The following is a 21,754-nucleotide window of genomic DNA, read 5'->3' as shown; positions in this document are numbered from 1 at the left end:
GTAGTAACGCATTTGTAATAATTATTCATTTGTAACATACAGTGCAAATGATAAAGCATTTCTGAAACAACAAATCGATACCTAATTTAATATTTAAATATGATATACTAGTAACATGTATACAGGCGATTTATTGAAAGAGACACGTTGATTACCAAAAACATAATGCATATAAGCATCTCAGGAAATTATATGAGCAATCTAAGAAACCGACTGACAATTTCAGTATTCAAACAAATATGATTACAAACAAATCATAATAGAGATGCGAAAGATACCAGAGCGATATTCAACCTTATGTGTCGAAAATAATCAGAAAACGCTATTGCTAAAAAAACGGAAAAAATATGAGATTATATCTTTTTATCTGTTAAATTAATAATTATCGTTTTTATGTTTTTTGTTTCTCGGTATGATTCATAATCAGTCAATATAAAACTTACCCAAAATAAAGGTAAGTTCCGATCACGATTAAATTACTTAATTAATCATTCTCCAACCGTTTTTGTCTCCACCTCAGTTTAAAATTATAACAACTCTATACTTACTTAATGGCGTAACAGTTTGATCCAATAAATATATCAAGTGACAAAAATAAAAAAAATGAAACATTTTTCCGTTAGTACTTAAAATACAAGTAAGATCAGTGACTATCTATTTGTTTGATGATTCGTTGGTGAAATGCATGAACATTTAACTCGATATTGCTGGTATCTTTCAAATTGTCAATACTATTGACACACACTCATTTTTCAATGAACTTCTAACGCATTTTTAATTGATTTGCATATACTTATGACGCAGACTATTTATTTAGAACGTTAAAAACTACAATTGTTTGTCTTACTGGTATTTGTTTATGTTTAATGGACTTTGTTTGAATAAACATAAAATATATTAGTGCTTAATTAATTTAGCTTATTCGACGACATGTGCAAATAATGAAGCCAACTTCACCGTTAGACTTTTCTTACTAAACACAATAGATCAAGCCCAATGTTCAGTTACTGAATAGAGCATTTACAAAATTGTCGCCCACAGAAGGCAGACTTCATTTAACACACATTTTTCATTTGCGTTCATGTGTTGCACTTTGTAAATACAGCCTTTTCTCAAACCAAGCCTCTTTTGGGGAGATATATAATATTCATAGATAATCTAATAACGTACTGGTTCCCAGATATGATCTCTATATTTCATCTCATAGAGACATAACTTGGGACTGTAACCAGTATAAAAAAATACTATTGCGGTGAAAAATGAATTCTGAAGTAAGTAAAACGTAAAGGTAAGGGTAGTTCATATCTAGTATAAGTTTAAACTCCAACAACTTCAGGGCATATGAATGTTGAAAATATGCCGCACAGCCATATGTTTTGACCTTTGAATAAGATATTAGTGTATATCAACTTTCCCATTCTAGGATATAATGTTTTACGAAACTTCATAGTAAATGTGTAGCAGTTTTAGCCGCAAAGTGAGTTCCTATGGGAAATTGCATTGTCTGTATTTACAGAAATGAAACCTCAAAGAACAACAGAATAAGTACTATGTTTGGCAAATATAACTTGATGACACCAGAAGTCACACGAATCTTGTTTTTGAAAGTCCTAACAAAAGTAATACTTGGCAACTGCTATTGAAGAAACTAAATTTGAATCACCTTTCATTGTTGAAGGCCCTACTGTTGCCTATAATTGCTTTCATTTGAACTTTTGGTGGATAGTTGTCTCATTGGAAATCATACCTAATCTCTTTATTTATATACAACTCATGTCGGAAGCATCAAATCGGAGAGATGATAACTCTCCTTTAAAAAAATCAAGTTTGTCTGCAAAATGTTCTATCAAACTCATTAGGGGGCCTCGGTACGGCCGGTGAACGAGTGGTCTAAGTAGTTACCACTGTAATCACTAGCCAGTCAACACTGAGGTTGTGAGTTCGAACCCCGTGTTCACCGACTCCAATCTTAATTGACTTGGATTTTCAGTTTTTCTATCGAAGGTCAGTGGTTTTCTCCGGGCACTCCGGCTTCCTCAACCAATAAAAACTGGCCTCCCAGAAATAGTCCAAAAGCGGTGTTTAAAAGTGGCATTAAAACGCAAAAAGTCAAACTCTTAAATGCCATTGTTCTTTACGAAACTGAAACAAAAGCGACCAAAAAGCGTATGATGACTATTTCAAGCCAACTTATCCTGCATTTCTTGTAGTTGTAACTGTATGATTATTGCCTTTTTCTATAACGATTAAAAGGGGAACTTACCAATTAATATTCCGCAATAGCACTGCTAAGTTTACACTAGTTCTCTATTTTTAAATAAGGAATATCAAATCGTCTACCCTTCGTGTTGCCTAGTTGTCTCCGTCCATTACATTGGCTTCCCAACGGTTGACCAGTTTTATAAAAATATATTCATTCCTGTGTATTCTTCCGCGGGGTATGAAATGAAGTAACCAGGACCTATACTATTTACATGTTAGTTGTATTAGATGTCGAAACGATTAATCATCACTGATCATAAATTAGACACAACAGTATTCTATGGATGTACAAAGATCGTTAATTCATATTTAACAAATCGGTAAACGATATATTTTATAAGCGTAATGAATTTACTTCATCACTCGTTAAGAACACAACTTTTCTGAGTAAGTTTTCCAGAAAGCTCTCATACTCAGTAGTTTTGCGGAGTACTAAACGTGACCTTTTATTGTTATCAAAAAGTCCGTTTCTATGTATGCTGGCGTTTGCTTTTGAAGAAGCGTTCTGTTAACGTTGCTTTCAGGTTTTCCTCTTATGGTAGCAATACACAGTTAGGAAAACAACTTAAAATTGACACTCATAATTTTTAAACACCCTCTTTCCCCTCATGTCTAACAAAGAAGGCTTTATATGTGTGTTATGCATGTATATACTTATAGAAAGAGATAGATTTGATTTCTAATGGTCATCTTATAACTTGATTTATCATTACTTGGTTATTTTTGTCAAAAATAACTAGCACATTTTTAATACAAGTTAATTTTGAAATGAATAATTATGATAAATTATATTATAGTTCTTTTGGTTGAGGTCTAATTAGTTATCAGTTTGAGGTTTCAAAAGAAATAAACATGAATAGTTCTAATATAACACTCTATAATCAATCACCAACCTGGTAACAGTATATCTAATGGTCGATACATATGTTCCTGCGCCAATACACTTACATGCAGCCTGGGAACAGTATATCTAACGGTCGATACATATGTTCCTGCGTCAACACACTTTATAATCAATCACCAACCTGGGAACAGTATATCTAACGGTCGATACATATGTTCCTGCGTCAACACACTTTATAATCAATCGCCAACCTGGGAACAGTATATCTAATGGTCGATACATATGTTCCTGCGTCAACACACTTTATAATCAATCGCCAACCTGGGAACAGTATATCTAATGGTCGATACATATGTTCCTGCGTCAACACACTTTATAATCAATCGCCAACCTGGGAACAGTATATCTAATGGTCGATACATATGTTACTGCGTCAACACACTTTATAATCAATCGCCAACCTGGGAACAGTATATCTAACGGTCGATACATATGTTCCTGCGTCAACACACTTTATAATCAATCACCAACCTGGGAACAGTATATCTAACGGTCGATACATATATTCCTGCGTCAACACACTTTATAATCAATCGCCAACCTGGGAACAGTATATCTAATGGTCGATACATATGTTCCTGCGTCAACACACTTTATAATCAATCGCCAACCTGGGAACAGTATATCTAATGGTCGATACATATGTTACTGCGTCAACACACTTTATAATCAATCGCCAACCTGGGAACAGTATATCTAACGGTCGATACATATGTTCCTGCTCCAACACACTTACATGCAGTAGGATTACGCAAACCTAAAGATATGGCAATAATCAAAATACATCAAAAGTAAGAGTTATATTTACCAAATGATATTTAAAATTATATATTCTTGTGCATTTTATGTAACAATAAATTCCTTACCTACTATTAACCGTTAGTAGCTTAAAGAGTCATCAGATTGACTTGCCAAAAGTGTCGGATATCGTTAATTTGGTAGATTGGCTATTGTATATGAGCTGTATAATGTAAAATAAAAATAAATACGACAAGCAACATGCAACATGCGAGCTCACCCTTATCAACGACACGCAAATTAACGAAATTTAACATTTTCTGTTTTTTTTCTTCGAAATCCCCTCTCCAAGTTGTGTGTTTTTGAAACACCAAATGCATTTAGCCTTCACAAGGTTATTGGTATGCTTATTTTGTGTTCTTTTTAGGGTTTAAAAAAATGTTGAAATATTCAAAACAACGGCTTAAATTGCCTCAGCAAGCAGTTCGGTTTTAATGCTGTTCCCATTCGTAATTGATTCCGGCCTTCCAAATACTTTAATGCAAACATCACTTGTGATTTATATTCAAACAAAAAGCGCATTTGGATATAAAAAAAGTAAAATCATAGAAATACCGAACTCCGATAATTCAAAATGGAAAGTCCCTAATTAAATGGCAAAATCACAAGCTCAAACAAATGGACTCCTGACTTGGTACAGACATTTTCTGAAGTAGAAAATGGTGGATTAAAACTGGTTTGATAGCTAGCTAAACCGCTCACTTGTATGGTAGTCGCTTAAAATTCCATTATATTAAGAACGATATGTAAACAAAACAAACAGACATAATAGGTACAACTATCTAAAATAGAGATGCAGCAGTCAACATTGTGTTATTTTCATAATCACTGTAAAACAAACAAATATCTAAACAAACATTGGCACAACTGATAGGCCTGGTATCTTTGAAGAGGTTTTATGACAACCATATTACAATGCGGCGGTTTCAACTATTGTTTTAGATCTCAATCTTCCATCTTTAAAAACATTCGAATACTAAAACACACTTAAAAGAACATGCCATAAAAACACGTACAGGAAAAGCACATTACTGAATAATAACCGAATAATAAGCTTACAATAAATAAACAACAGAACATAGCTAATCATGAAATTGAGAATGGATATTTTTTTAATTTAATTCTTTATTTATTTAAAGAGGATTGCCAACAGCCAGAGGCTACGCGTGGATCTCCTCAACATAGATATATACAGATTCACAATTATCAAAGTTTTCATGAATACAAACATGTTAAACACAAAACAAGACAATATGTACAGGACAAGACATACAAATACTACACACCCATCCAATCACTCGCTCATTCTTACTCACATGCACACGAATTAACAAACATGTATGATTCAGTAATATAAAATAGTGATTATGGAAAGACAATTTTGAGCACAATCAGGTCAAAAAAAGTTTTTAAGCTATCGAGAAAATCTGTTCGAAGATTTAATAAATCGAAACACACACTCAAACATCTCTAAATTAGTATCATCAGACAAATCATCACTACCTTCTATTAATATTTTGCTCAGATAGTTGGGACATAGATCCCGCAACATTGCTATATTTATATCTGGACAAAGCAGATTCTTAATTCCAAGTAAAAGAGTAATCCGATAGTTCGTGTAACGGGCGCAATGAATTAAATAGTGCTCAGTGTTTTCAATGCAGTTACCTGGGCAGAAATCGCAAAACCTATTTAATGTTAGATTATATTTATACAAGTGGTCATTAAGAGCACTAAGCCCTAAGCGTAATCTAGTATGAATCTTTTTCTCATAACCATGTCCTCGTGAATATATTTTTTTACTACACAAATTGAGATTCTTCTTTAACAACCTTTTGAAACTTGCCAAATATGTTGCTGTAATTAGTTCAGCTGACAAACTATTCCAGTCTCTAATCGTAGCTAGAAGAAAAGAGTTATAGTATGCTACTGTTCTTGACCTGATGGGTATCAGGTTAGCATGTCGTCTTAAGTTATAGTTTTCAGTATTATGATGGATCAATGGATGAAAATTACAAAGATAATCTGGGACAAGATGATTTTTAATTTTGTACAAGTATGTAAGTCTATGATCTTGACGGCGTGTTTTGAGAAGCTCAAGACCAACCTCTTTCAATAAAGTGACATGTTTTGTGACCCTGATTGCCCCAGTAGATATAATGCAGGCACGTCTCTGTACATGTTCAATGTTTGCAGAATCGGCGCTAGTGCAGTTATCATAGATGACATCTGCATAATCTAGCAATGAACGAACAAATGTTTTATATAATTTTTCAATGCATAATCTAGGTAATATATGTCGCATCCTCAAGATAGTGTTCAGCTTATTATGACATTTCTTACAAATATCAGCAATATGATCGGTCCAAGAAAGTTTATCATTCAAGATAAGACCTAAATGTTTATGGCATGTAACTCTCTTTATATTCACATTATTTAAGATCAATGGAGGGTAGTGTGGTATTTGCTTCTTCTTAGAAATAATAAGATACTCCGTTTTTTCTGCATTGAATGTTACACACCATTGCTGGGCCCATGTGTTCAACGTGACGAGGTCACTGTTCAGAGTTTGGAAACAATCAGAGATGTCATCAATTTGTTTGACAAGGGACGTATCATCAGCAAACAGTTTAATATTGCTGGCAATTCCATCTTTGAATGGATATGGGTAATGTGTCAAAAAGACAACAACCCGACCAAAGGGCAGAAAACTGCCGAAGACCAATTATTGTTCTACAACACAGTGAGAAAATACCGCATCCGGAGGCGAGCTTCAACTGGCCCCTGATCAAAATGTGTACTAGTTCAATGAAAATAGACGTCTCACTCAACTCTTAACATATAAATGACTAATCAGTCTTATTTTAATAAGATTTGAAATCCTGAGTACTCTCCATATATCCATATATCGATACATAACTTACACTTACAGCCAAATTTTGCAGAAATTCATCAATTAATGACATACACATTTTTCTTTCTATTGTAAAAGAAGAAAAAACCATACTAACTATTACTATGTTCAGTTTTCAGTTTTCTATGTTTTATTTTGTGGCGTACGGATGTTTGTCTGTTTGTCTTTGTCTTTATCAACCATGACGTTGTCAGTTAATTTTTTTTGAATTATGAAATTCCTTTGGTATCTTTCGCCTCTTCTCTACAATAACAGTCTGGCTCAACATAAGATAATCACATTATTCACATTCTAATATGACGTGCTACTTTTGCTTTATGAATAAACACATGCTCTAAATCCAATATTTTTTTCTTCAAATGCGTATATTGTGGACTGTTAGTCCCCGAGGGTATCACCAGCCCAGTAGCCAGTACTTCGGTACTGGCATCAAGATACGGATTTTTTTTGTGTTCTTAAAATTTGCTGTTACAAAATGTTAGAAATTATTATAAATTAAAGAATGTATCTCCCTCATGGAAAGCTCTGATTCCTTTCACGGATTTGGCTATACTTTTTGGACCTTTTGGATTATAGCTCTTCATCTTTTATATAAGCTTTGGATTTCAAATAGTTTGGCCACGAGCATCACTGAATAGACATGTATTGTCGAAATGTGCATCTGGTGCGTCAATATTGGTACCGTTAATGTTATTACTACCCCTGGGTCGATGCCTCTGCTGGTGGACTGTTAGTCCCTGAGGGTATCACCAGCTCAGTAGCCAGTACTTCGGTACTGGCATGAAAATACGGATTTTTTTTGTGTTCTTAAAATTTGCTGTTACAAAATGTTAGAAATTATTATAAATTACGGAATGTATCTCCCTCATGCAAAGCTCTGATTCCTTTTACGGATTAGGCTATACTTTTTTGACCTTTTGGATTATAGCTCTTCATCTTTTATATAAGCTTTGGATTTCAAATATTTTGGCCACGAGCATCACTGAAGAGACATGTATTGTCGAAATGCGCATCTGTTGCATGAACTGGTACCGTTAATGTTATTACTACCACTGGGTCGATGCCTCTGCTGGTGGACTGTTAGTCCCCGAGGGTATCACAAGCCCAGTAGCCAGTACTTCGGTACTGGCATCAAAATACAGATTTTTTGTGTTCTTAAAATTTGCTGTTACAAAATGTTAGAAATTATTATAAATTAAGAAATGTATCTCCCTCATGCAAAGCTCTGATTCCTTTCACGGATTTAGCTATACTTTTTTGACCTTTTGGATTATAGCTCTTCATCTTTTATATAAGCTTTGGATTTCAAATATTTTTGGCCACGAGCATCACTGAAGAGACATGTATTGTCGAAATGCGCATCTGGTGCAGGAAAATTGGTACCGTTAATGTTATTATTGACTACTGCAGAATATTGAATTTTATCAAATTGGCATGCATTTAATTTATTTCATTAACTTTTAAAAACACTTCCAAGATGCACATTTTACTACTAATTCATTTTTTACGACTTCATTCCGAAATTGACATATTTGACCTAGATACGACAACCGTTCATGCTGGCTGTTCAAAAACTCCTCCCTCTGAAAAATCACAGTGCCAGCTGTATGCTTCTTTACAAACAAAAAGGGAGGTTCATGAAAGAGCCAACACAATCGTTTTACCCTTATGCACATCGGACATATAAATTACCTTAATTGTCCTGATCAGATTCGAAATAATGGATGCAAGCTATACTTTATTGTAGTTTTAACATGGGTAGGCATTATATTCGTGTTATTTAGCACTCACTATCGCTCGGGCAAAAATAATCACGAATATAATGCCTACCCATGTTACAACTACAATAAAGTATAGCTTGCATCAGTCATTCTTTAATTGATTTAATATGTAAGATCACCAGCAGAAAACCTCGTTTATATATTTCATCATTGTTGCTCTTTAAAGTGCTATTTTCGGTCCTTAAATGTTTACCTTGTATTTTACCATACTGCATTTTAAAGTAAATTCTCAAGTTAGCAGCGGAGGTGTACGACGTTCTGATGGGGCTTGTCATATTTTTTGACAGTTTGCGGACCATATGTAATTGGCCATCTACCGAATTAATGATATACTATATTATCTTTTAATAGTGCTCATTTTGACTTTTTATAAAATCAGTTATTAGAATATGGGTCAAATCGTTGATTAAGAATATAACAGCTAATGAAACATTTGAGGAAAACTGTGAATACTGATATACAAAATGATATGTCTTGTGAACAGCGGAATAATTTCATTTTATAAACTATTGATCTAATTTTGTAATTTTCAAATTCAAGGATTACAAAATTAAACTTTAAAGTATCAATTCAAGAAACATCAACAATTGCAGTGATGTCTTAAGCAAAGTTTTGAAATGGGAAAATAAAATCACACAAGTAGTTGAAAAACGACACACTACGGCTAGATAAATGTCAAACATCTTTATAATCTTTTCTATTCCGAAACATTTTCAGCGAATACATTCTATCAAATCCATGACAACAACAAAAGCAGGAACAAGACATAACATTGTAGCTCCTGCTACGCCAATTGAAACGGCCGAAATACGAACGTCTGCTGCAGAATATTTGGTACGTAAATTCATGGTAGTAGTTTTCTTGTTTATCGCAATAAGTTTATGTAATTTATTTAAATCAGGTTTCAATATTTCTTCTAATTGTGCCAAAGACACATTTAGATCACGTAAATATCCCCATTTGTTTTGTCCAACTAGAGAGCAAGGACAGCGGCATGACAAAGGGTCAATATCAGTACCAGACGTAGTCGGATCAATGTTAGCTGGTGTCTCTTGCGTTGTAAGTTCTGTATATGCCAAAGGGTCTGTATCAGTATCAGGCGTAGTCAGATCAAAGTTAGCTGATGTCTTTTCTGTTGTAATTTCTGAAACGTAATATATATATTCATCTTCATCAGGACAAGATTATGCATAAACATAGATCGAATTTTGTTGCAATTATATCAATTTCATATAGAAGAAATTAATTTTTAATATTTTTATTTGAACCTTCAAAGAAGATTCTGCTCTGCTTAGTGTTACTTGTAGCTTTTTATACATAAAATTATTTTCTAAGTCCTTCATCTAGCTAGCATAATTATTCAACTGAGAAATTGGTCGTTATTGATTCTTAGGTTCTTTTGATATTTACATACATTCTCACAATATTTTAAATCATTCATCAGTTTTTTTCTCTTTCAAGTATCCGATGATGTATGCTTTATACGGAGGTTAATTATGAAATTGAAGAATTAAGATCTCTCAAACATATTTTTCCTTTGAAACATGAAAAAAACCTGTCATGGCTAAAAACCTAAAACAAATTGATCGTAATAAATTCGTTTGATTTGTGTTTTAAATATAGGCAACAGTAGTATACCGCTGTTCGAAAGTCATAGTAAACATATCCGGGTTACAAACAAACCGAGAGAAACACATCAACTATAAGAGGAAAACAACGAAACAACAAATGTAACATACTGTTATCATTATCACTGAACTAGTATATATTTGTTAAGGGACCAGCTGAAGGACACCTCCGAGTGCGGGAATTTTTCGCTACATTGAAGACCTGTTGGTGACCTTCTGCTGTTGTTTTTTCTATGGTCGGGTTGTTGTCTCTTTGACACATTCCCCATTTCCATTCTGAAGGCATCTGAACAGTTCAACGGTTTTATAAATTCTAGTTAAGATGCGATGATAAAATCATAATCGACGATGAGCATCATGCAGACACGGATTGTTTCTCTTGACTAACACAAAGCCATTACATTTAGATATCAATACAAAGTTAAAAACAAAATGGAATGTGAATGTTTGACATTAATACACATTTTTAAGAACAAAAGATAGAGAAGTCAATCACATAGTTTTATAGAAAACGCACAGACAATGAAAAAAAGAATGATACAAAATAAATTACGAACAAATAAAAGAAAATCATCACGACCCTGTTTGAAAAAGAAATGAATAAACTAACGACGCCATTGAATCTCCTGTAGAGTGCGAAGTTTCTGTTCCACTATTGGCACCCGTTGTATTGATCACATGAAATTAGATATTTAGTTACAACTTACATTCAGTGATAGTGATTAATGAGGAAGGGAAGATTAACGATCGCGTTGAATTTTTCCGTCGGATTACCGGTATTGCGTTCAATACATAGAATGTTGTCATAAAATGATTTGAAAAAACATTACTGTAATGGTAATACTAAGGTGTCCTTTTAAACTTCTAGTTCTGGGTTTATTATTTTATTTTTACTACGCACAAAATCAAGCAAGGGGGTATTGCATGGAATAATATTTAAACCTCATTAGAAGCTTTTAAAAAAAAGACAATTCTCAGTATTTAGGTGTACATGATAATAAAAAAAAACTCACACAATGATTGGTAATTTCATTGTCGTGATGTATTAAATGTGAAAATTATCACAATAGTTCTAGTATGTTGTACAATCTGGGACGGAGTTAAGTTCCATATAGTGAACATTATGGTGCGTTTACCTTAAGGACTGTAGAATTAACTGTAACATACTGATCATATATAATAATACGCGATACACGAAAACTCAATAGGTAAAACAAAAATAGCGACCAAAAATATTTAAAAACAAAGGTATTGATTTTTCATTGGTAATTTATACTGCCATATAATCAGAAAGTTTAGTTAGCAATTCAATACAAACAGGTTAAACCCACCATGTCTAAAAATTTCCCGTACAAAGTCAGGAATATGGCAGTTGTAATCAAATAGTCCGTTTCTATGTATGTTGGCGTTTGTTTTTGTTGCACCTAAGTGTTTCTGTTGTTCCGTTGTTTTCCCTATTATAGTTGATGTATTTCCCACGGTTTTATTTTGTAATCTTGATTTGTTTTCACTCAATCGATTTATGACTTTTGAACAGCGGTATACTACTGTTGCCTTTATTAAACACTAATCTATTTGTATTAGTAGTTGATCCAGTACTTTTAAATGTTGTGGTTGATAAAGAAACACAAGATATAAACAGCTGGAGAATAAAACTTCAACTTCTAGTTACATCAAGTACTGATAGTTCTGATTTGATTGTCTTTTTTAATTTTGGAAGTTATTCATAACCATCCTTACATTCAAATTTGGATGTCGCATGATTGAGGACAAGGAGGCGATGATGCTGAAATTTTGTTTGTACCAGTGTCTGTTCAAAAAGGTTGATGAACCAGGGTAATATCAAATGAAGTCTCGTCCTTTTTCTGAAAAAAGGTCTACCGGAAGACACATTGTTGATAAACATTCCGTATATATTCTGGGTACTGATGCCGTTTGTCATCTAGTGTTATTTTATTTGTCTTTGTAAATTATTACTTTCACTGTTTAAGCTATTTTTGGTAATATCCATTTGATGAGGCTCGGTACTCATTTATTCCGTCATTGTGGTATTGTGCTTCGGTTAGTTTTTGTATCCTTGTCTTTCGCTTTTGCTACTGTGCTTTGTCTATATGCGTTTTTTTCTTTTTCTTTGTTGACATATTTGTTTGTTTTATAATTTACCTTTTATATTTGACATTTATACCTATTATGTCTGTTAGTTTTTTCCACACATTGTTCTCAAGATCATGGAATTTTATACGACTGTCATGGGAGGTTCAGCTAGCTATACAACCTTCACCATTTACTCCATTAGAAAATGCCTGTACCAAGTCAGGAATATGACAGTTGTTATCCATTATCGTTTGCTGTGTATTAGCTTTTGATGTTGCCATTTGATTTGCGACTTTTCGTTTTGAATTATCCTCTGAGTTTGAATATTTTTTATATTACTCTTTAAACTCATTTTCAAAAGGGAATTTAACACATGCCTATCTGTTTTCGATGTAAACACGACCAATAAACAACGTAGTCGTATTTTTAATATTTGATAACGGGATTTCCTCACAAGGGAAATAGGTTTACATGTTCATGTGAATCCACGGAATTAAGCTACTTTAAAATTACATCATCAATCACATAAAATTATATATATTCACCATACCTGCTTTCAAACATTCATACGTAACGTTCAGGTATTTAAAAACATCTGGAGAAGGATCATCGTATAGGTCGTTGGTGGAATAGAGCAGACATGATGGTTTTCCATCACATGCGTTGCTCACAATAGTGCTTGCAGAATTGGTATAGTTGTATTCTGTAGAATTGAACACAGTGTCGTGTGGACACACAATAGAATTAGTTCTTCCGTACGTCGCCTCTAGAATTTGAATAGAACATTCCAGGCAACATTCCAAATTGGTACTATTACCTTCACATAATATATACTCATCTGCAAAATTAAGATTAAACATTTTGAATGAATAAAAAATAGATTTTAAAATAAAAATCAAACTTAGTTTTTACTCACCTGAAAATAGTCAAATCTTTTTTACTAAGAAAATTCTTTATTAAATGCAATCTAATTGTAAAGTAACGCTATTCAGTAAATAAAAACAAATCCATATTTGGACAATACTGCAGGTGCGACCAATCAGAATTCGTTTCTACTTATTTATCCATGGTAACGCAAACAACATAAAGTTACCTCGCGTTAGGATTATTCACACTAACACTTGGAGAGTTTTGTGTAAGAGCTCAATTAAAACTACTGTAGACATTCTAATCAATAAAGAATTTACATCTATTTGAACAAAGTTACATAAATTTATTTTATGAACATGTTAAATAATTTAAACCACAGTTTACAGTTAAACAATCTGTGTTAAAACAATTGACTCTGATCGAGCACATGACCCAATGATGACGGGAATTAATAGCCATTCAACCCCAAGAGATTTCAGTTTTTCCAATAACAATGTTCTATCAATCGTATCATACGCCTTTTTAAAATCAAAGTCTAAAAATAAATGTGCAAAAGGTTGATTTTCGTAGTTTTTTTTACCAACATCTACTAAACTACTTAATAAAGATATTTGATCTATGGCTCTCATCCATCCAAGCACAATTGTAAAAGAACTAGAGGCTCTGAGAGCCTCTGTCGCTCACCTTAGTCTGTGTGCACACGTTACAGACAAGAATAGAATTCATGAACAAATTTTATTTTTGTGATGGTGATGTGTTTGTAGATCTTTCTTGACTGAACATATTCTTGTTGTTATTAATTATATTTATTTCATATCGGTTGAGAATAAGATTCTCTTATTGGATTAAAAGGGGTCACATGACATTCATTTTTCTTCAGTAATAAATTCAATCGGTCATTAACAGAAAAAAACCGGACCAGAAACCCGGTCGTTAACGAACTTTTACATGATAATGACCGGTGGGGCGTGGTTTCCGTCTGATAATGACCGTTGGGGCGTGGTTTCCGTCTGATAATGACCGTTGGGGCGTGATTTCTCTGTTAATGACCGGTGGGGCGTGGTTTCTCTGTTTAGAGAGATGTACCTTTTATAAAACATGTTCCTGTTTTTAATATTATATTTAAGTTGTTGAATTGTTTATTATATGTTTTCCTTAATCATAAAATTAAAGATAACTTGATTAAGTATTTATATACTGAAAAAATTGCACTAAAATGAATGGCAGTATTACTACGACTGGTCTTCACTCTTTGCCATAGAAATCGTACAACTACTCGAGTTCGCTGTAAGCATTTTGAATTTATGAGAATTTTCCAAAACATGTTTCCTCAATGAAATAAACATAATAGTTCTTGAAAAACTGGTCATTATCGTGATACGTCCCACAGGACAGTGGTATTGACTAAGATAGTGATAATGGCTGATAAATATCTATCATGAACTTTGCTCAGTAGTTTAAGAGTAAAATATTTTGTACAAATTTACAAATTTTACCAAAATTTACGAAAAATTGTTAAAAATTTACATTAAATGGCAATTACTCTTTATGGGGTCAATTGACAATTTTTATCATGTTGAGTTATTTGAAGATCTTACTTTGATGAACAATTTTGTTATCTAAAGTTTATAAATAAAGGCAACAGTAGTATACCACTGTTCGAAATTCATAAATCGATAGAGAAAAAACAAATCCGAGTTACAAACTAAAACTGAGGGAAACGCATCAAGTATAAGAGAACTACGACACAACAGAAACACAACACTGAAATGTTACACACTCAGAAACGAACTATCTATCAAACTATTCAAGATAATATACAAAAAACCTGCAAAATGTTCTTAAAATTACAAATTTAAAGACAGCAACCCTACATCGGGTTATTTGATGTGCCTGAAAATTTCAAAGGAATTTGATCTGTACCTGATGATTTGGTCTAAATGCTTTAGTTTCAGAGATATAAGCCAAAAAAACTTGTTTTACGACCATGTTCTATTTCTAGCCATGGCAGCCATGTTGGTTAATGATCTGGATCATTGCATTTGCTACATTTTTAAAACCAGATACTCTAAGGAAGATTCTGGAAAATTTTGGTTTAATTTGGCCCAGTAGTTTCAGAGGAGAAGATTTTGTAAAAATTAACGGAGGATGACGGACGACAGACGCCAAGTGATGAGAAAAGCTCACTTTGACCTTTTGGGCCAAATGACCAAAAACCATTATAGGTCTAAGTACGGTCTTGAACACCAAACCTTGGCTCACACCGAACCGTAAGCTATAAAGGGCCCTATTTAAGATATATATTCAGTTTAATTCTTTGAATCGTCGTATGCAGGCTTACAAATTGGACTGCATTATTTTAGTATTAACGATTACCAAAGTAGTACATCGATTGATCATGTACGAAAACGTATAAGACACGGATGGATAATGGTCTCCAAATTTGAATATTATCTCATAAATTGGCGTTTTCTGAGGACTAAAGTACAAGACACTACATTTATACGTCATATCACAAATATTTCATACTATGTATGGTTTTAGAGGAGTTGCGACTCAATTAAATGGTCTCTTCCTTAAGCAGTATAGATGGTAATCAGGGGCCGTGTCAACGAAGCTGTCCTAGGTCTAGGACATGTCTAAGGATGGTTTTAGGACACGTCTTAGTCCTAAGTCAGGTTAACGAAAGTCTCCTAAACTAAGATATGTCCTAAATTTGGTCCTTAAGTTAGGACATATAAATAGGTGTCTTAGGATAGTTCTAAAAGTTACGATGTCCTAAAACGAAATAAAAACAACAAATATGGCATAAACTCAATAATAAATATACTTATACAATATTAAACTATTATAATGTTATAAGAATTGAGCTAATTAAACAATGTTTTTTTAATATTTGTTAAAAAAATTAATTGTGTTACATTATTTTCAATTTGTAGACAAATTTATTCTTAAAAATACTCCCTAACCAAACGGTGCATTGTTTATTTAAATGTGGAAAAAATTTACTTCTTTTTAATAAAGATTTATTCAGTACAGTACATGTAATGAAATCGGGTGGACCCAAATACAAAACTAATTTACATTCTTACATTAAATTGAAGCACGAATATTGTATTGTTAACAAAGTTGTACGACTATTTTGTTTTGTTGTCGTATGAAATTCATTTATATATTTTTTTTTATCATGTATAATACGTATCTACTAGTATTACGCTAAAACTTTTATTTTGCGTAAATTGTTTTCCATAAAAGATTCATCCTTCCTCCTTTTACACATATAGTGAAATACAATAGAATATATGTCATTGAATTCTCTACATATTTGTTTCAATTAAATAAATGAGTTAGGACTGTCCTAAGATAGCTTTGTTTTACATCCTAAGACATGTCTCAGATACGTCCTAAGACCATCCCAAATAATGTCCTAAGACCTATCTTAGGACATATCCTAGGATACTTTCATTGACACGGACACAGGATTACACAAAATTCGTAGAAAACAAAACCCATGTATGGAAGCGTTTGAATTATCATTATTTCGTATGTATTCCTGACTGAATACCATCTCGCTAATATTCGACATGACCTTCACAAACTGTCAATGAGCACGTGATCCAGAATTTCTTTCATATTTTTAGTTTCTTTTTATAGATAAAACATATTGATTAATTGAAAATTATTTACTTATATGATGTATAAGTCAAATCAATTGTTAAAAAGATCTCCCCAATGTAACCTCCCCTATATTCAATTTTTTTCAGCTGTCCCTCGACTAAGGGTAGATTAAAGGTTGCATCATTACGGACCCAGATAAGGTCCAATACTTATTTCGAAATACCACAATATATCAGCAATGTGTTTGAGATTATATTTGGCTTGGTTGGTTTATAGTATGGTCGTGTGGGTGGGCAGTCTGGCGGCGCAGTCTGATGCATAATTTGTGTATTCAACTTCTACAATGTTCAACCTTGATCTCTGAAACTTTACTGGAATAATGCACATGTTGAAGTTAGGCACATTTAAGTATATAATTGTTTAAGGAATATGAATGCATTTTTCAGGACTATCGAACAAAAAGTTTTCAACCTAGACCCCTGAAATTCAATGGTAAATTGCACATGTTTTAAAGTTATGCATCTGTTATTATATATTGTTTTTTGTACATTTATCTTATATTTCCAGGTTTTTGAACTATTTTTTGCAATTTTATTAGCAAAATATATGAAAGAAAACTACAAGTTTTTCAAACATTTCTACAGTTTTCAACCAAAATCTATAAGACTTCACATAAAATTGAACGCCTATTTAAGTCCTGCAACTCCTTATATGGATCTTTTATAACGTTGTACATTGTTTAGTTAAAGATATTTTAACAAGACCATTTCAGACTTTGACCCATTTCTATGATCATTTATCAAAACTGGCAGCTGACAGCGAAATTTTATTTCAATACTAGTACTACGCTTCTATCAATGTTTAAACACAACCTTTTTTTTCTTAATCCTACTTGGTCCCATTAATGATCGAAATTAAAATTATGATACAAAACATATTATAATTCAATAATCCAAAAAATTGTTTACCCCCCATCCCCCCATCTAATCGACGATACAATACCTGCAACGTACAATAGTATTCAAATATCGAATATTAGTATTGACTGTCGAAGAAAACATGACAGTTTAATGTTGAACCAAGATACTGGTAGTTATGGCAGGTTTTTTGTATAGTTTGAAGAAATTGTGAAAAATATATTGTTTACTGATCGATTAAAGTTGTATGGAATGACAAAAATTAAATTTAATATGAAAGATAAAACGAAAAACATATCATTATAAGAATCATATTAAAAATTAGTAACACGATGAATGATATATACATATCATATAAATATTTAAACGGGAATGGGTTTATCTAGTTGTAGAATATGGTACTTTCCATTGATTTATCAGTTTATATGCTCTCATTGTTGTAATATAAGGAAATATCAATCATGTTGTTTTGTGAAAACTTAACCAATACCCGTGTGTTTATTAAAAAAAAATCACGGTTGGAAATAACCGCAAATGCTAGTAAAGTTTGTAAGTATAGAATTCCACTGTCGACAGTCTTCCGCTTACAGTCAAACCATTTAAGTTAAATACTTACGTGTAAGTTTTTTTATACGATAGCTCATACAAGTTAATAAGCTTATGTCTTTCTGATCTACAGGTAGAGTCAAAAGTATCGTTTTCTCACAGTTAAAACAGATATAATGAGGCTGATCTGTAACAACATTTTGCATTAAACTCTCATTTTCCCAATCACTCGTCCCTTGACTTATCACAAGAAAAGCAACAGGCCATTTATTTTATTGGTAGATATAATCTAACGTTGGATTTCATTAGGTTTATGACTTTTTTATTTTCCTTTTTTCTAGTTACCTAAGAGTTTGATATTTTTGTTTATATGTTTTTAAGAATTAAGTACCAATATTCTTGTTTGTTAAAACACTAAAGCCGCGCTAGTATGACATTTATTCTTTTTTCAACCACCACCAAGATTCAGTTTAGCAGATTACATTGCAGTGCACTTACTGTATATCAGGTTTTATCTTGAAAGATAACTATCCAAAAAGTAAAATCACAAACATACTTAAATCCGAGGAAATTCAAAACGGAAAGACCCTAACAAGATGGTAAAGCAAAATTTAAACATATCAAACGAATGGACAACACCTGTCATATTCCAGACTTGGTAAGGGTATTTTCTAATGTAGACAATGGTGGATTAAACCTGGATTTAATAGCTAGCTAAACCCTTGACTTGTATGACCGTCGCATACACTTCAATTTTATTGACAAAGTTATGTTAACAAAACAAACAGACATAATGGGTAAAAAATGTCCTAAATAGGAGTACAGCAGTCAACATTGTCTTAAATTATCTTAATCACTATCTAAACAAAGAAATATGTTAACAAACATTTACGGTGGCACAATAACACAATGACGGGTTACATAAGTACAGAGCCACGTCATACGTAACAAAGAAATCATATAGACAAAGCATTTAGCAAAAATAAAAGACAAGAATGAAAAAATTATAATAGGCCAATAACACAATAACGGGATGTTTTAATACAGAGCTACGTCAAATGGATACCACCAAAACAGACTGAACAGTGCAAGTAAACTCATAAAGACAAATAAAAGAGTACTATATCACGTTACGATGATAAACAACGTCAGTGTCCAGAATCTATACCTCAAGACCATTGTGTATTATATTATTTGTGATACGGAATATTTATCAACAAGGTCTTGGTATCGTCCAGCGATTTTTTTTTCTAGAAAAAGAACGATACGTTCTTTGACATCCCCCTGATTCATAAACTTTCTACTCAGTCACTGGTGACGTTTTACAAAGTCTGAGTTGTTGCTGCATGCTACTAAGATTGGGGAAATTGATAATTTCATAATTAAAATCGTCTCGTTTGTCATAGATTTTGGAACTGAGATGACCGTATATGTCAAAATCGAGGTATGAGTCTAAAAATGTGCAGGAGGAAGTCGTGTCTGTTGTTTCTTTAATTTCTAGTTTTGGGGGTATATTAATGGAACCCATTCAGAAAAGTTTGGATTGTTAACTGAAAGAACATCATCAATATATCTGGATGTGAAATTAAATGATCAGGCTTCTTTGTTCTTCTTGTTTGTAAAGGTGTCTGAAAGAACCTCGATTCAGATGAAAATAAGAGGAGTTCTTGTATATTTTTATCGTCAGTATGAAATTTAAAAGCTTTGTCTTATAAGCCACGTTCATTGCTAAACTTTAAAAAATTGTAACGACGCGAAAGAAAATGGTTGATATTTTTAACCTAATCTACGTATTAATCACGTAGACGTGTTCATCGTTTTCTTGGGTTTAAAAAGAAAAGACAGGCGAAATATACCAAAGGGATACACAGACTGACAATGCCATGAAGAAAAAAAAGAAAACCGACGAATAGTCAAACAAGAGTCAACACATAGAAAAGTAAAAAGTGAGCAACAATAACCCATCAAAAACCGGGGGTGATCTCAGATGCTTCGGAAGAGTAAGCAAATCCTGCTCCAAATATGGCACCCATAGTGTTCACTTCAGCATAGAACTATATTATTACGTTGTTAATTATTCCACACAATGTCTAAACTGAGCATCGGAGATAACACCACATATAGCATTGACATGTTTTAAATCAATTTCTATAGCATATACAATAAGTCCTACAAAACAGTAGTAACGTATTTGTAATAATCATTCATTTGTAACATACAGTGCAAATAATAAAGCATACCTGAAACAACAAATTGATACCTAATTTAATATTCAAATACGATATACTAGTAACATGTACACAGGCGATTTATTGAAAGAGACACGTCGATTACCAAAAACATATGAGCAAAATTATATGAGCAATCTAAGAAACCGACTGACAATTTCAGTATTCAAACAAATATGATTACAAACAAATCATAATAGAGATGCGAAAGATACCAGAGTGACATTTAAACTGATGTGTCGAAAATAATCAAAAAACGTTATTTCTAAAAAAACGAAAAAAAATTTATATTATTTTTTTTTATCTTTTAAACTAATAATTGTCGTTTTTATGTTTTTGTTTCTCGGTATGATTCATAATCAGTCAATATAAAACTAACCCGAAATTAAGACAACTTAAGTATAGATTTGTTATAATTTTAAACTGAGGTAGAGACAAAAACGGTTGGAGAATGATTAATTAAGTAATTAGCCTGAAGTCAGGCTAGTTCCGATCACGATTAAATTACTTAATTAATCATTCTCCAACCGTTTTTGTCTCTACCTCAGTTTAAAATTATAACAAATCTATACTTACTTAATGGCGTAACAGTTTGATCCAACAAATATACCAAGAGACAAAAATTAAAAAAATGCAACATTTTTTCCGTTAGTACTCAGAATACCAGTAAGATCAGTGACTATCTATTTGTTTGATGATTCGTTGGTAAAATGAATGAACATTTAACTCTATATTGCTGGTATCTTTCGAATTGTCAATACTATTGACAAACACTCATTTTTGAATGAACTACTAACGCATGATTTGCATATACTTATGATGCAGACTATTTATTAAGATAAACGTTAAAAACTACAATTGTTTGTCTTACTGGTATTTGATTATGCTTAATGGACTTTGTTTGAATAAACATAAAATATATTAATGCTTAATTAATTTAGCTAATTCGAGGACGTGTGCAAATAATGAAGCCAACTTCACCGTTAGACTTTTCTTACTAAACACAATAGATCAAGCCCAATGTTCAGTTACTGCATAGAGAATTTACAAAATCGTCGCCCACAGAAGGCAGACTTCATTTAACACACATTTTTCATTTGCACTCATGTGTTGCACTTTGTAAATACAGCTTTTTCTCAAACCACGCCTATTTTTTGGGAGATATATAATATTCATAGATATGTTAATTTAATA

General features: G+C 32.6%; 1 long non-coding RNA gene across 1 annotated transcript; it reads right to left on the bottom strand.

Moving 5' to 3' along the window:
• Positions 1-9,018: 9,018 nt before the first annotated feature.
• Positions 9,019-21,281, bottom strand: LOC143077972 (uncharacterized). The gene is made up of 3 exons (XR_012978972.1): positions 21,137-21,281; positions 12,932-13,219; positions 9,019-9,803 (listed from the first exon to the last, which is right to left on the bottom strand). It is a non-coding gene; the product is annotated as an uncharacterized LOC143077972 (long non-coding RNA).
• Between the last annotated feature and the right edge of the window lie 473 nt (positions 21,282-21,754).

This window comes from Mytilus galloprovincialis, chromosome 6 (genome assembly GCF_965363235.1).
Source record: "Mytilus galloprovincialis chromosome 6, xbMytGall1.hap1.1, whole genome shotgun sequence".
In the NCBI taxonomy this organism is placed as follows: Eukaryota; Metazoa; Mollusca; class Bivalvia; order Mytilida; family Mytilidae; genus Mytilus; species Mytilus galloprovincialis.
This window is presented reverse-complemented; position numbering and strand designations above follow the sequence as displayed.